An 11,169-nucleotide genomic window follows, 5' to 3' on the forward strand; every position below is an offset into this window, starting at 1 on the left:
AGTAATTAGTTACTCAGCAAAGTAACTGACTTTTTTTTTTAATAGTCTACAATAATCTATAATTTATTGTATCAACGATAAAATGTACCTTAAGGTACAATATATAAAAATAAAGTATGTTTCCAGAAGCATAATACCCCACGTATAACCTCACAACATCCCATATAGATCAATACCAAAAATGTGTCAAAAGTGTCCGATGTGTCCGCCATAATGTTGCAGTCACAAAAAAATCACTGATCGCCGCCATTACTAGTAAAAAAAAAAAATTATAAAAAGGGCATAAAACTATTCCCTATTTTGTAAACGCTATAACTTTTGCGCCAACCAATCAATAGACGCTTATTGCGAAGAATAAGTAGAAGAATACGCATTAGCCTAAACTGAGGGAAAAAAATATTGCTTTTTTTTCAAAATTGTCGTTTATAGCGCAAAAAAAAACTGCAGAGGTGATCAAATACCACCAAAAGAAAGCTCTATTTGTGGGAAAAAAACGGCGCCAATTTTGTTTGGGAGCCACGTCGCACGACAGCGCAATTGTCAGTTAAAGAGACACAGTGCGGAATTGCAAAAAGCAGCAAGGTCCTTAACCTGCATAATGGTCAGGGTCTTAAGTGGTTAAGGATGCAGCAGCCACCTGCTCCTTACGTACCAGCTACCGTATTTATCGGCGTATACCGCACACTTTTTTGCCCGGAAATACAGGACGTCCAGGACGTGACCACGAGAGGAGCCGAGCCTGCCCGACTATACACAAGTGTACTGCGCTCGGTATATGCTGGCGCAGTAGTTCAAACTCAGCGCGGGAAGCGGGGATCAAGCGGGGAGGACACCGCAGAAGGACGTCGGACCCGACGAGGAGGACACCACCGAAGCCGCAGCCGGACGCCGGACCCGACGAGGCCGCCTCGCAAGACACCAAAACGTACAATTTTTTTTACAGGAATGCGGGTCCACTTTAGGGGTGCGCGCTATACGCCGGAGCGCGCAATACCCTGATAAATACGGTATTTACTGGTTGTTATGGGTGCCAGTGTCACTGATCGTCTGTTCCCTGTTATAGGGAATGACGATCAGTGACATCACACCTACAGCCACGCCCCCCTACAGTAAGAATCACTCCCTTAGGACACACTTAACCCATTAGAGTCCCCTAGTGGTTAACCCCTTCACTGCCATTGTCATTTTCAGTAATCAGTGCATTTTTATAGCACTTTTCGCTGTGAAAATGACAATGGTCCCAAAAATGTGTCAAAAGTGTCCGATGTGTCCGCCATAATGTTGCAGTCACAAAAAAATCACTGATCGCCGCCATTACTATTAAAAAATTGTTTTTTTAAAAAGGGCATAAAACTATTCCCTATTTTGTAAACGCTATAACTTTTGCGCCAACCAATCAATAAACGCTTATTGCGAAGAATAAGTAGAAGAATACGCATTAGCCTAAACTGAGGAAAAAAAATATTGCTTTTTTTTCAAAATTGTCGCTCTATTTTTGTTTATAGCGCAAAAAAAACCCGCAGAGGTGATCAAATACCACCAAAAGAAAGCTCTATTTGTGGGAAAAAAACGGCGCCAATTTTGTTTGGGAGCCACGTCGCACGACAGCGCAATTGTCAGTTAAAGAGACGCAGTGCGGAATTGCAAAAAGCGGCAAGGTCCTTAACCTGCATAATGGTCAGGGTCTTAAGTGGTTAAGGATGCAGCAGCCACCTGCTCCTTACGTACCAGCTACCGTATTTATCGGCGTATACCGCACACTTTTTTGCCCGGAAATACAGGACGTCCAGGAGTGACCACGAGAGGAGCCGAGCCTGCCCGACTATACACGAGTGTACTGCGCTCGGTATATGCCGGCGCAGTAGTTCAAACTCAGCGCGGGAATCGGGGATCGAGCGAGGAGGACACCGCAGAAGGACGCCGGACCCGACGAGGAGGACACCACCGAAGCCGCAGCCGGACGCCGGACCCGACGAGGCTGCCGATGGACGCCGCGCAAGACACCAAAACGTACAATTTTTTTTACAGGAATGCGGGTCCACTTTAGGGGTGCGCGCTATACGCCGGAGCACGCAATACCCCGATAAATACGGTATTTACTGGTTGTTATGGGTGCCAGCGGCTGCCCGCTCTTTAACAACCAACTAAAATAAAATACCTTCTTTAAAGTGATTCTAAAGACAGACAGACATTCTATGCATTAAGATAAAAAACCTTCTGTGTGCATCAACCCCCTCTAATACTTTCCTGAGCCCCATCTCGTCTGAATGGACACACAGAGCAGTGGCTTGGCTCGGGTGCCCCCATAGAAAGCTACTTTCTGTGGGGGCACTCAGCAGGTTGGAGGGGCCAGGAGCACCTGGGAGGGACCAGAGAAGAAGAGGATATGTTCTTTATCTATAGCAGCCACCTTTACCATAAGGCAAGCAGGCCTACTCAGTTGCCCCCATGCTTCACAGTGCCTCGCCACTACGCTGGGACAGGCGTGAAATGAGCAAACAAAACGGGTACTTGCCATTGGCAGACAGGTTCAATGGCCGTTTAGGTATAAGGCAGGCAAGATTCAGAGTGGTTGGGGTCAATCCATAGTTAAAAGGCAGACTGAGTTCAAGGAATATTCAATATCTGATCCAAGGTCATAAATAGGGGAATCCAAACAGCAGGGTAGGACAGACACAGAGAGCTTGCATTTATTACACACACTATCACAAGCATGCGATTGTAGGCTTGGCTGGCTCAAAGCAGAGTTCCAGGCTTTTTATGTTTTTTAAAAGTCAGCAGATACAAAAAGTGTAGCTGCTGACTTTTAATAAACAGACACTTACCTGTTCCATGGTTCAGCGATGCGGCTGCACGGAGCATCGCTCCTCTCCCCCTCCTCTCTGCTGGCACCTCTGTTGCCACTTTGGGCACCCGGCCGTGACAGCTTTCGGCTTTGCGGCCAGGCATGCACTGCACATGCGCAATTTGCGCTGCCCTCTAGGAGTGGACAGGCGATCTTCTGGGACCTGTCACGTGTCCCAGGAGATTTCCTAGAGGGAAAGGCCACCTAGGTGGAGAGGAGGAGTTGCCTAGGCGGCCCCTAGGAGGAAGGAGGAGTGGGACAAAATTTCCCTCTCCTAACAAAGCCCCCAAACCCCCCCAAAAAAATGACATGCCAAATGTGCCATGTAAAGGGGCGAGGAGTGCTTAAAGAGGAAATTCCACTTTTGGGTGGAAATCTGCTTTAAATTAGAATTGGTCTCCACCCAGAGACTGGCCACAGAAAACACCTGGCAGGTGGATAGACAGACAAGGAGAATTCCACAGCCAAAACCAGGATGCTGGAATGAGGAGCAGGAGCGCTAGTTGCTTCTGACACTGGTGTCTAGAGAACTTTCTAAAACTGAACGCCCCCATCCTTTTCCTCCAAAGCCAAGCCTTGCATGGATACGGGCAGGGATTATACTTTCTGATTGGCTAGACTCCATTATGAAAGAACCTCTAAAACAAGAATCAGAGGACCAGCAGATCTATCATAGTTTTACTAGAAGTACAAATAATTTTTAGTATCTTCACACTTTCTTTGCACTGAACAGCAAAAGAAGCAATATTTTCTAAGAAAAAATATACTATTATGCATTGTCTGTTTTTAATCCCTCATTTACCATTTTAGAATTTTTCCCTCCCTACCGTCTCGGCTCCTATTCACCTTCCAGCTGATCTCAAGCTGTCTGCTTGTTCAGTGCAGATAAGCAGGTGTTAAAGACCTGTGGCCTGAATTTTCATGTGCTAGTTAGTGTTCTCTGAAGTTTGATATCCGAGACTTTCTTTCCTCTTTAGGGAGTGTGCACCTGGAGATACCTACATCTGTTTTATTCAATCACCTGGGGCGATCCAACCTCATGACTGGCTTCAGGAGGATGTCAGGTTCTAGATCTTTGTATCACCACTTTGATAAAGTGTATTTGTAAAAAAAAAAAGAAAAAATGTATACTTTTTCCAGTGGTAAAACATATTTCAACCACAAAATATCTTCAAAGACATATTACCAAATGAAAGATATAATAAAAATAAACACACCTGTAAACATTTGGTTTGTCAGTAACAATGAAAATGGTATAACAGGGAAAGGTTGATTTTAAAGAGCGAGTCAATTTATTGTCTTGGAGTGGGTTCTGGTCCTCCCAGTTGCTACTATATTGATACAACTACTACAGTAGTGTTTTAATTTGAAATGTATTTATAGCCTATCTCCTTTCTTTTATTTAGAGCTTATGTTAAGTTTAACATAACGTGTTAAAATGTTTACTTGTTAACTACTTTTTATTTTAGATTATTAATCTTCTTCAAAGCAAGGACAATATTATCCAATATACTATTCTGATATCCATAATCATCAAATCGTCTGTTATTGTGATTTTTTTTAATACTTACTATATGTATTTACCTTTTCCACTCTTAAAACACTTAACTGACTAATCTTAGCTGAGGGTAGGAAAATAGATTTTTTTTATATACTATATATTTATACCTTGGCTTACAAGTCTACCTATGTGCCATGTTTATAGGTTTTCTTCTCAGCTACAACTGATGTTAATTGCACTAGTTATCCTTGAAAATGCTTGATGTCATATTAATTCAACTGTAAACCATTAGAACACTAAATAATATTCTTAATGGGCAGACTTCTGCCATTGGTTTATTATAGCTGGTGTTAAAATATATATTTTTTTTAGCTCATGGGGAATTACAAGAAGAAAACGGTAGATAAACATGTGAAAACAGGAAAGAAGTGAGATTTGGTGAAACTAAAAAGCTTTAATTAATTTTAAATTGTGCATTTCAGTGTGTCAACAGCTCAGTTCATTGGAGTGGAAAGGGGGTTAGAACCTGGCAACAAAGTTAATCTGGGCACTCCTGAGCAAGCTCATTTCCAAATCTGACATCAGTGCAGTGGTATGTTAGAAAACAGCAGCATCAGTTCTCACTGAAAGGTTCATTGGGTCCGGCGGACTTCTCAAATAAAAGATTTCATAGTTAGCAACACCTCTTAACTCATTCACTACCATCCAGAGGATATATTTTCTGTCAAGGACCTACATACATAAAGAGGAAAATTATGAAATGAAACTTCTGTTTGCTGTAATACACACACACACATTGTCTGTTTACCTATCTATATACACTCACCGGCCACTTAATTAGGTACACTTTGCTAGTACCGGGTTGGACCCCCTTTTTCCTTCAGAACTGCCTTAATTCTTTGTGGCAGAATAGCAAACAATTTGGGGTGTTTGCGGCAAATTCGAAAGCCACGCAACACCCTTTAAAAGTCTATGGGAGAAATCAAAAGTGCTAATTTTAAAGGCTTATATGCATGGTATTGTCATAAAAAGTGTTTGGGGACCTGGGTCCTGCCCCAGGAGACATGTATTAATACAAATATTTTTTTTTTAAATGGCAGTTTTTTCGGGAGCAGTGATTTTAATAATGCTTAAAGTGAAACAATAAAAGTGAAATATTCCTTTAGATTTCGTACCTGGGGGTGTCTATAGTATGCCTGTAAAGTAGCGCATTTTCCCGTGATTAGAAAAGTCCCTGCAGCAAAATGAAATTTCTAAAGGAAAAAAGTAATTTAAAACTGCTCGGGGCTTTAATGAATTGCCGGGTCCTACAATACAGATAAGTCATTGAAAAAAACAGCATGGGTTCCCCCCCAGTCCTTTACCAGGTCCTTTGGGCCTGGTATGAATATTAAGGGAAACCCTGAACAAAAATGTATAAAAAAATGCGCGGGGGTCCCCCAAATTCCATACAAGGCCCTTCAGCCCCCTTTAACAAAGGGGACCCTTAGATCCCGGCCCCCTATGTGAATTGGTAACGGGGTACATTGTCGAATAGCGAACAATTTGGGGTGTTCGCAGCAAATTCTAAAGCCACGGAACACCCTTTAAAAGTCTATGGGAGAAATCAAAAGTGCTAATTTTAAAGGCTTATATGCATGGTATTGTCATAAAAAGTGTTTGGGGACCTGGGTCCTGCCCCAGGGGACACGTATCAATGCAAAAAAAGTTTTAAAAATTGCAGTTTTTTCGGGATCAGGGATTTTATTAATGCTTAAAGTGAAACAATAAAAGTGAAATATTCCTTTAAATTCCGTACCTGGAGGGTGTCTATAGTATGCCTGTAAAGTAGCACATTTTCCCGTGTTTAAAAAAGTCCCTGCAGCAAAATGACTTCTCGCGGCTTTAATGAATTCCCACAATACAGATAAGTCATTGAAAAAATGGCATGGGTTACCCTCCAGTCCATTACCAGGCCCTTTGGGTCTGGTATGAATATTAAGGGGAACGGAACCCCGAACCAAAATGGATAAAAAAATGCGTTGGGTTCCCCCAAATTCCATACCAGGCCCTTCAGGTCTGGTATGGATATTAAGGGGAACCCTGTGCCAAATTAAAAAAAATGGCGTAGGGGTCCCCCTCAAAATCCATACAAGACCCTTCCGGTCTGGTATGGATTTTAAGAGATACCCCGTGCCAAAATAAAAAAAATGGCATAGGGGTTCCCCCAAAAATCCATACCAGACCCTTATCTGAGCATGCAACCTGGCAGGCCACAGGAAAAGAGGGGGGGACGAGAGAGCGCCCCCCCCTTCTGAACCATACCAGGCCACATGCCCTCAACATGGGGAGGTTGCTTTGGGGTCCAAAGCACCATGTCCCCATGTTGATGGGGACAAGGGCCTCATCCCCACAACCCTTGCCCTGTGGTTGTGGGGTCTGCGGGTTGGGGGCTTATCAGAATCTGGAAGCCCCCTTTAACAAAGGGGACCCTTAGATCCCGGCCCCCCCATGTGAATTGGTAACGGGGTACATTGTACCCCTACCATTTCACAAAAAAGTGTCAAAAATTGTAAAAAAACACAGGAGACAGCTTGGGACAAGTCCTTTATTAAAAAAGAAAAAAATCCAGTGATGTACATCCATTCTCGACCCAAGAGGATACGAAAAAAATAAAAATAAAACGCTGCCACGATCCGCCTCCCGTGACGTACTCGGATGACCCCGCCCCACTCTGATGCCACGGGGGTTTCCTGCGGAAATCCCAGTGGCGTCAGAGGGGGGCGGGGTCACCCGCACACATCATGGGTGGCCCTGTCCTCAGCTATTTAAGAGCTGTCATGGCAGGTGTAGTGTCATTCGACGGGCACCTCCCATGGAGGCGGATCGTGGAGACATTTTATTTTTATTTTTTCCGTATCCCCTCAGTTTGAGAATGGATGTACGTACCTGGATTTTTTTTTTTTAATAAAGGGCTTGTCCCAGGCTGTCTCCTGTGTTTTTTACCATTTATGACACTTTTTTTGTGAAATGTTAGGGGTACAATGTACCCCGTTACCAATTTACATAGGGGGAGGGATCTGGGGGTCCCCTTTGTTAAAGGGGGCTTCCAGATTCCGATAAGCCCCTGCTCGCAGACCCCCACAACCACTGAGCAAGGGTTGTGGGGATGAGGCCCTTGTCCCCATCAACATTGGGACATGGTGCTTTGAACCCCAACGCATCCTCTCCATGTTGAGGGCATGTAGCTTGGTACGGTTCAGGAGGGGGGCGCTCTCGTCCCCCTCTCTTTTCCTGTGGCGTGCCAGGTTGCGTGCTCGGATAAGGGTCTGGTATTGATTTTTAGGGTAAACCCCACGTCATTTTATTTATTTTGGCACGGGATTCCCCTTAAAATCCGTACCAGACCTAGAGGGTCTGGTATGGATTTTGAAGGGGACCCCTATGCCATTTTTTTTAAAACAATTTGGCGCAGGGTTCCCCTTAATATCCATACCAGACTTGAAGGGCCTGGTATGGAATGTGGGGGGGTTCCCACGCAATTCATTTTTTTATTTTGGTTCGGGGTTCCCCTTAATATTCATATCAGACCCAAAGGGTCTGGTAATTGACTGGGGGGGAACCCATGCTGTTTTTTTCAATGACTTTTCTCTGTATTGCGGGACCCGACAATTCATTATAGTCGCAAGCAGTTTTAATAGACTTTTTTTTCTTTAGAAATGTCACTTTGCTGCAGGGACTTTTCTAAACACGGGAAAAATTTGCTACTTTACAGGCATATTATAGACACCCCCAGGTACAAAATTTAAAGGAATATTTCACTTTTATTGTTTCACTTTAAGCATTATTAAAATCACTGCTCCCAAAAAAAGGCAGTTTTTAAAACTTTTTTTTGCATTCATACATGTCCCCTGGGGCAGGAGCCAGGTCCCCAAAAACTTTTTATGACAATAACTTGCATATTTAGTAGGAATGCTCAATAGCATTCCCAGTATTGTTATTCGTTTTTTATTATTCTTAACTTTTATTTTAATTTTAATTTTATTATTCCGTACGTCTTTTGGCTCTGCGTAACTTCTGCATACTTTCAGCTATTAAGACCATTCAACTTTTAAAGTGTTCAGCTCTTTCAGCTAATAATGGGACTTCTTCAACTTTTTTTCTACTATTTATACTTTTTAAAATATTAAGCTTTTAGACACTTTTTTTAACATTGAAGTCAGTGAGAGCATGCTTCAAATCCTTAAAATCTTCTTCCGCTACCAAAAGTTTCAGCTCCTTCATACTTTCATCTACAGATGCCAAACAAACTTTAAAATGTTCACAAAATATTCAGCTATCCGGCTATGGTGGCATTTATGAAGCAGTGAACAGCGGTGATCCCAAGGATCACCACTGATCACAGCCCATTAACAGTTTATGAAACAGAGATAATCGGGAGAGAAGATGTTTGAACTTGTTCTCCCGCCGATTATCTCCACACACAGAGAATCCTCATAGACTGACACAGTAACGGCCAGTTTATGAAGCTGCGATCTGAGCATTTCACTGGTGATCTGTGTCAGAATTCACATGCCCCGATTCACCATCTCAGAGGTGGTGAATCGGGGAGTGAAGAGGAAATCCCGGGGGATCTGAGGAGGAAGGAGGAAGATTTTTTACTTCTTTCTACCTCGTTCAGACCCCCCAACACTGTAATCATGTCCCCCTGTAATATTTATGTATAATGTGTGTGTATATACATGTATATATAATGTGTGTGTGCGTGTACACATATATATATATATATATATTATGTAGGGGGACTCCTTATTTTAATAACATTAACCACGCCGTCTGTCAGTGTACTGAGTGGTGATAATTTATCACTGCTCAATAAACTGACATCTCCGTGTTTCTGTGAATTTCTGGTACTGTAATCTCGTAAAGTCTCACGAGATTCCAGTATCAGGGGCCATTCTCCACTGTTTAAAGCATTGGTAGATCGCTTCACTCCTCCAAGGGTGAAGCGATCTACTCTGCTTCATAAACTGGCACACAGAGGAGAAAAATCTTCACCGTGATAGCCGGAGAACGAAGCAGTGAATAGATTTCACTGCTTCATAAAAGGACACCTATATTTTTTCAGTTTGATATCTTTTACAGTTTTTGTGAAAAAGCTGTTTAAGTTTAGTGATCATTTCAGGAAATGTTATCGATTAAACAGAGTGTCTATGGGGCTGGTTAGAGTGGATGATGTCATCGCCACAGCACAGAGCTTTAAAAAATTGATCTTTGTTCCTTAACTAATTTCCTTATAAATTGCTCTCATGCCTACAAGATCTACTTGTCATACACAATTTATACATCAAAACTTAGGTATTTTTGTCTAGTTTCAGGCAATGTCAGTTTTGTGATACGCCTTTTACTTTTGGTTGCTTGAGCTTCCAAATGACAAGAGTTCTACACTTTCTTCCATTGACTGTCCTGTATAAAATTCTTCAGATTTAGACTGTGTGTTGAGTTATTTTGAGGGGACAGCAAATTGACACTGTTATACAAGCTGTACACTCACTACTTTACATTGTAGCAAAGTGTAATTTCTTCAGTGTTGTCACATAAAAAGATACAAGAAAAGATTTACACAAATGCAAGGGTTGTACTTACTTTTGTGACATACTGTATGTGATCTCCCGCACACAGAGGGGTGTACTTACTTTTGCGAGATGCTGTATATATTTATTGTGTTCTATAAGTGGTTACATCACACATGGCATGTGCTGAGGTCTGCAGCAATGAAGGATTTTTGTATTTGAAACTTTAATGTAAATCTAGACAGTTGAGGGGGTGTAATATTCCCGCTGGGTGGAGTATGCGATCCCCTTACTTTCAATATCACCCCAATCGAGGTGTGATTTTGCCGCGATTGTCACCTGACAAATCACAGGACTGCTTTTGGGAAACGGGCGTCCCATCATTTTGTTTGTGTGATTTGTCATGTGACAATGTTGTTCCATGATTGGGGTGTCATTGAAAGTAATGGGATCACAAGCGTGTCACACGTTTTGCGGCAATTCGGTAAATTGCAGTAATTCTGCCCATGATCCGGTGTGATCGCAGCCAAAGCTAAGCGTCTTTTATCAGTTGCTGGGTTCACCTTCTATAGATTATGGGGGAACATTTTCTTCCTCAAACATTCCTCACATTCTCTTCATTCTCTTATTTCACCGCTAATATATACCCAGCATTGACCTTGTATAGCGCTTTTCTCCTTGAGGACTCCAAGTATTGGAGATGGCGTTGGCCAGGAATCGAACCTGGGTCATCTGCTTAGAAAGCAGCTGTGCTCACCACTGCACCACCAACGCAAAGGTAGCATGTAGTGTGGGAGGAAAACGGAGTACCCGGAGGAAACCCAGGCAAGCACAGGGAGAACATGCAAACTCCATGTGTTTTTCCCAGAATGCGGATGCACAGGTGTTCCCAGCATCCCATGTAGGCAGTCCCATTGCTGTCAACTGGGGTGCAGTGACTGTACCCAATGTAATATCTGTGTGGGTGCCGGTGCACGGCCCTGAACGCACCCAGGATGCGTCCGCGCAACTGCACCCACATGGATGTCCTTTTTGGGGTTAATGCAGCCCCCACACAGGGTACAGATTCATACACCCCATGTGAGTGAGGCCTTGGACTTATCCATGAAGGACCTCACTGATGGGAAGAGTTCTCATTTCTCCAGCAGAGAAAGCCTTAAGAAAGCTGGAAAGACTCCTCCCACCTCTGAAGACAAAAAGAGTTCCAGCCTTCACTCATAGCCAGTCCAACACACGCCTCCAAAACATACCGGCCTCCAACCTCCCCTTAT

The 11,169-nt window shown here is 43.0% G+C and overlaps 1 non-coding gene across 1 annotated transcript; it reads right to left on the minus strand.

Annotated features, from left to right (window-relative positions):
- Positions 1–10,600: 10,600 nt before the first annotated feature.
- Positions 10,601–10,672, minus strand: TRNAR-UCU. Its single transcript has one exon. It is a non-coding gene; the product is annotated as a tRNA-Arg (tRNA).
- Between the last annotated feature and the right edge of the window lie 497 nt (positions 10,673–11,169).

Source organism: Rana temporaria, chromosome 4 (assembly GCF_905171775.1).
Source record: "Rana temporaria chromosome 4, aRanTem1.1, whole genome shotgun sequence".
Taxonomy (NCBI): Eukaryota; Metazoa; Chordata; class Amphibia; order Anura; family Ranidae; genus Rana; species Rana temporaria.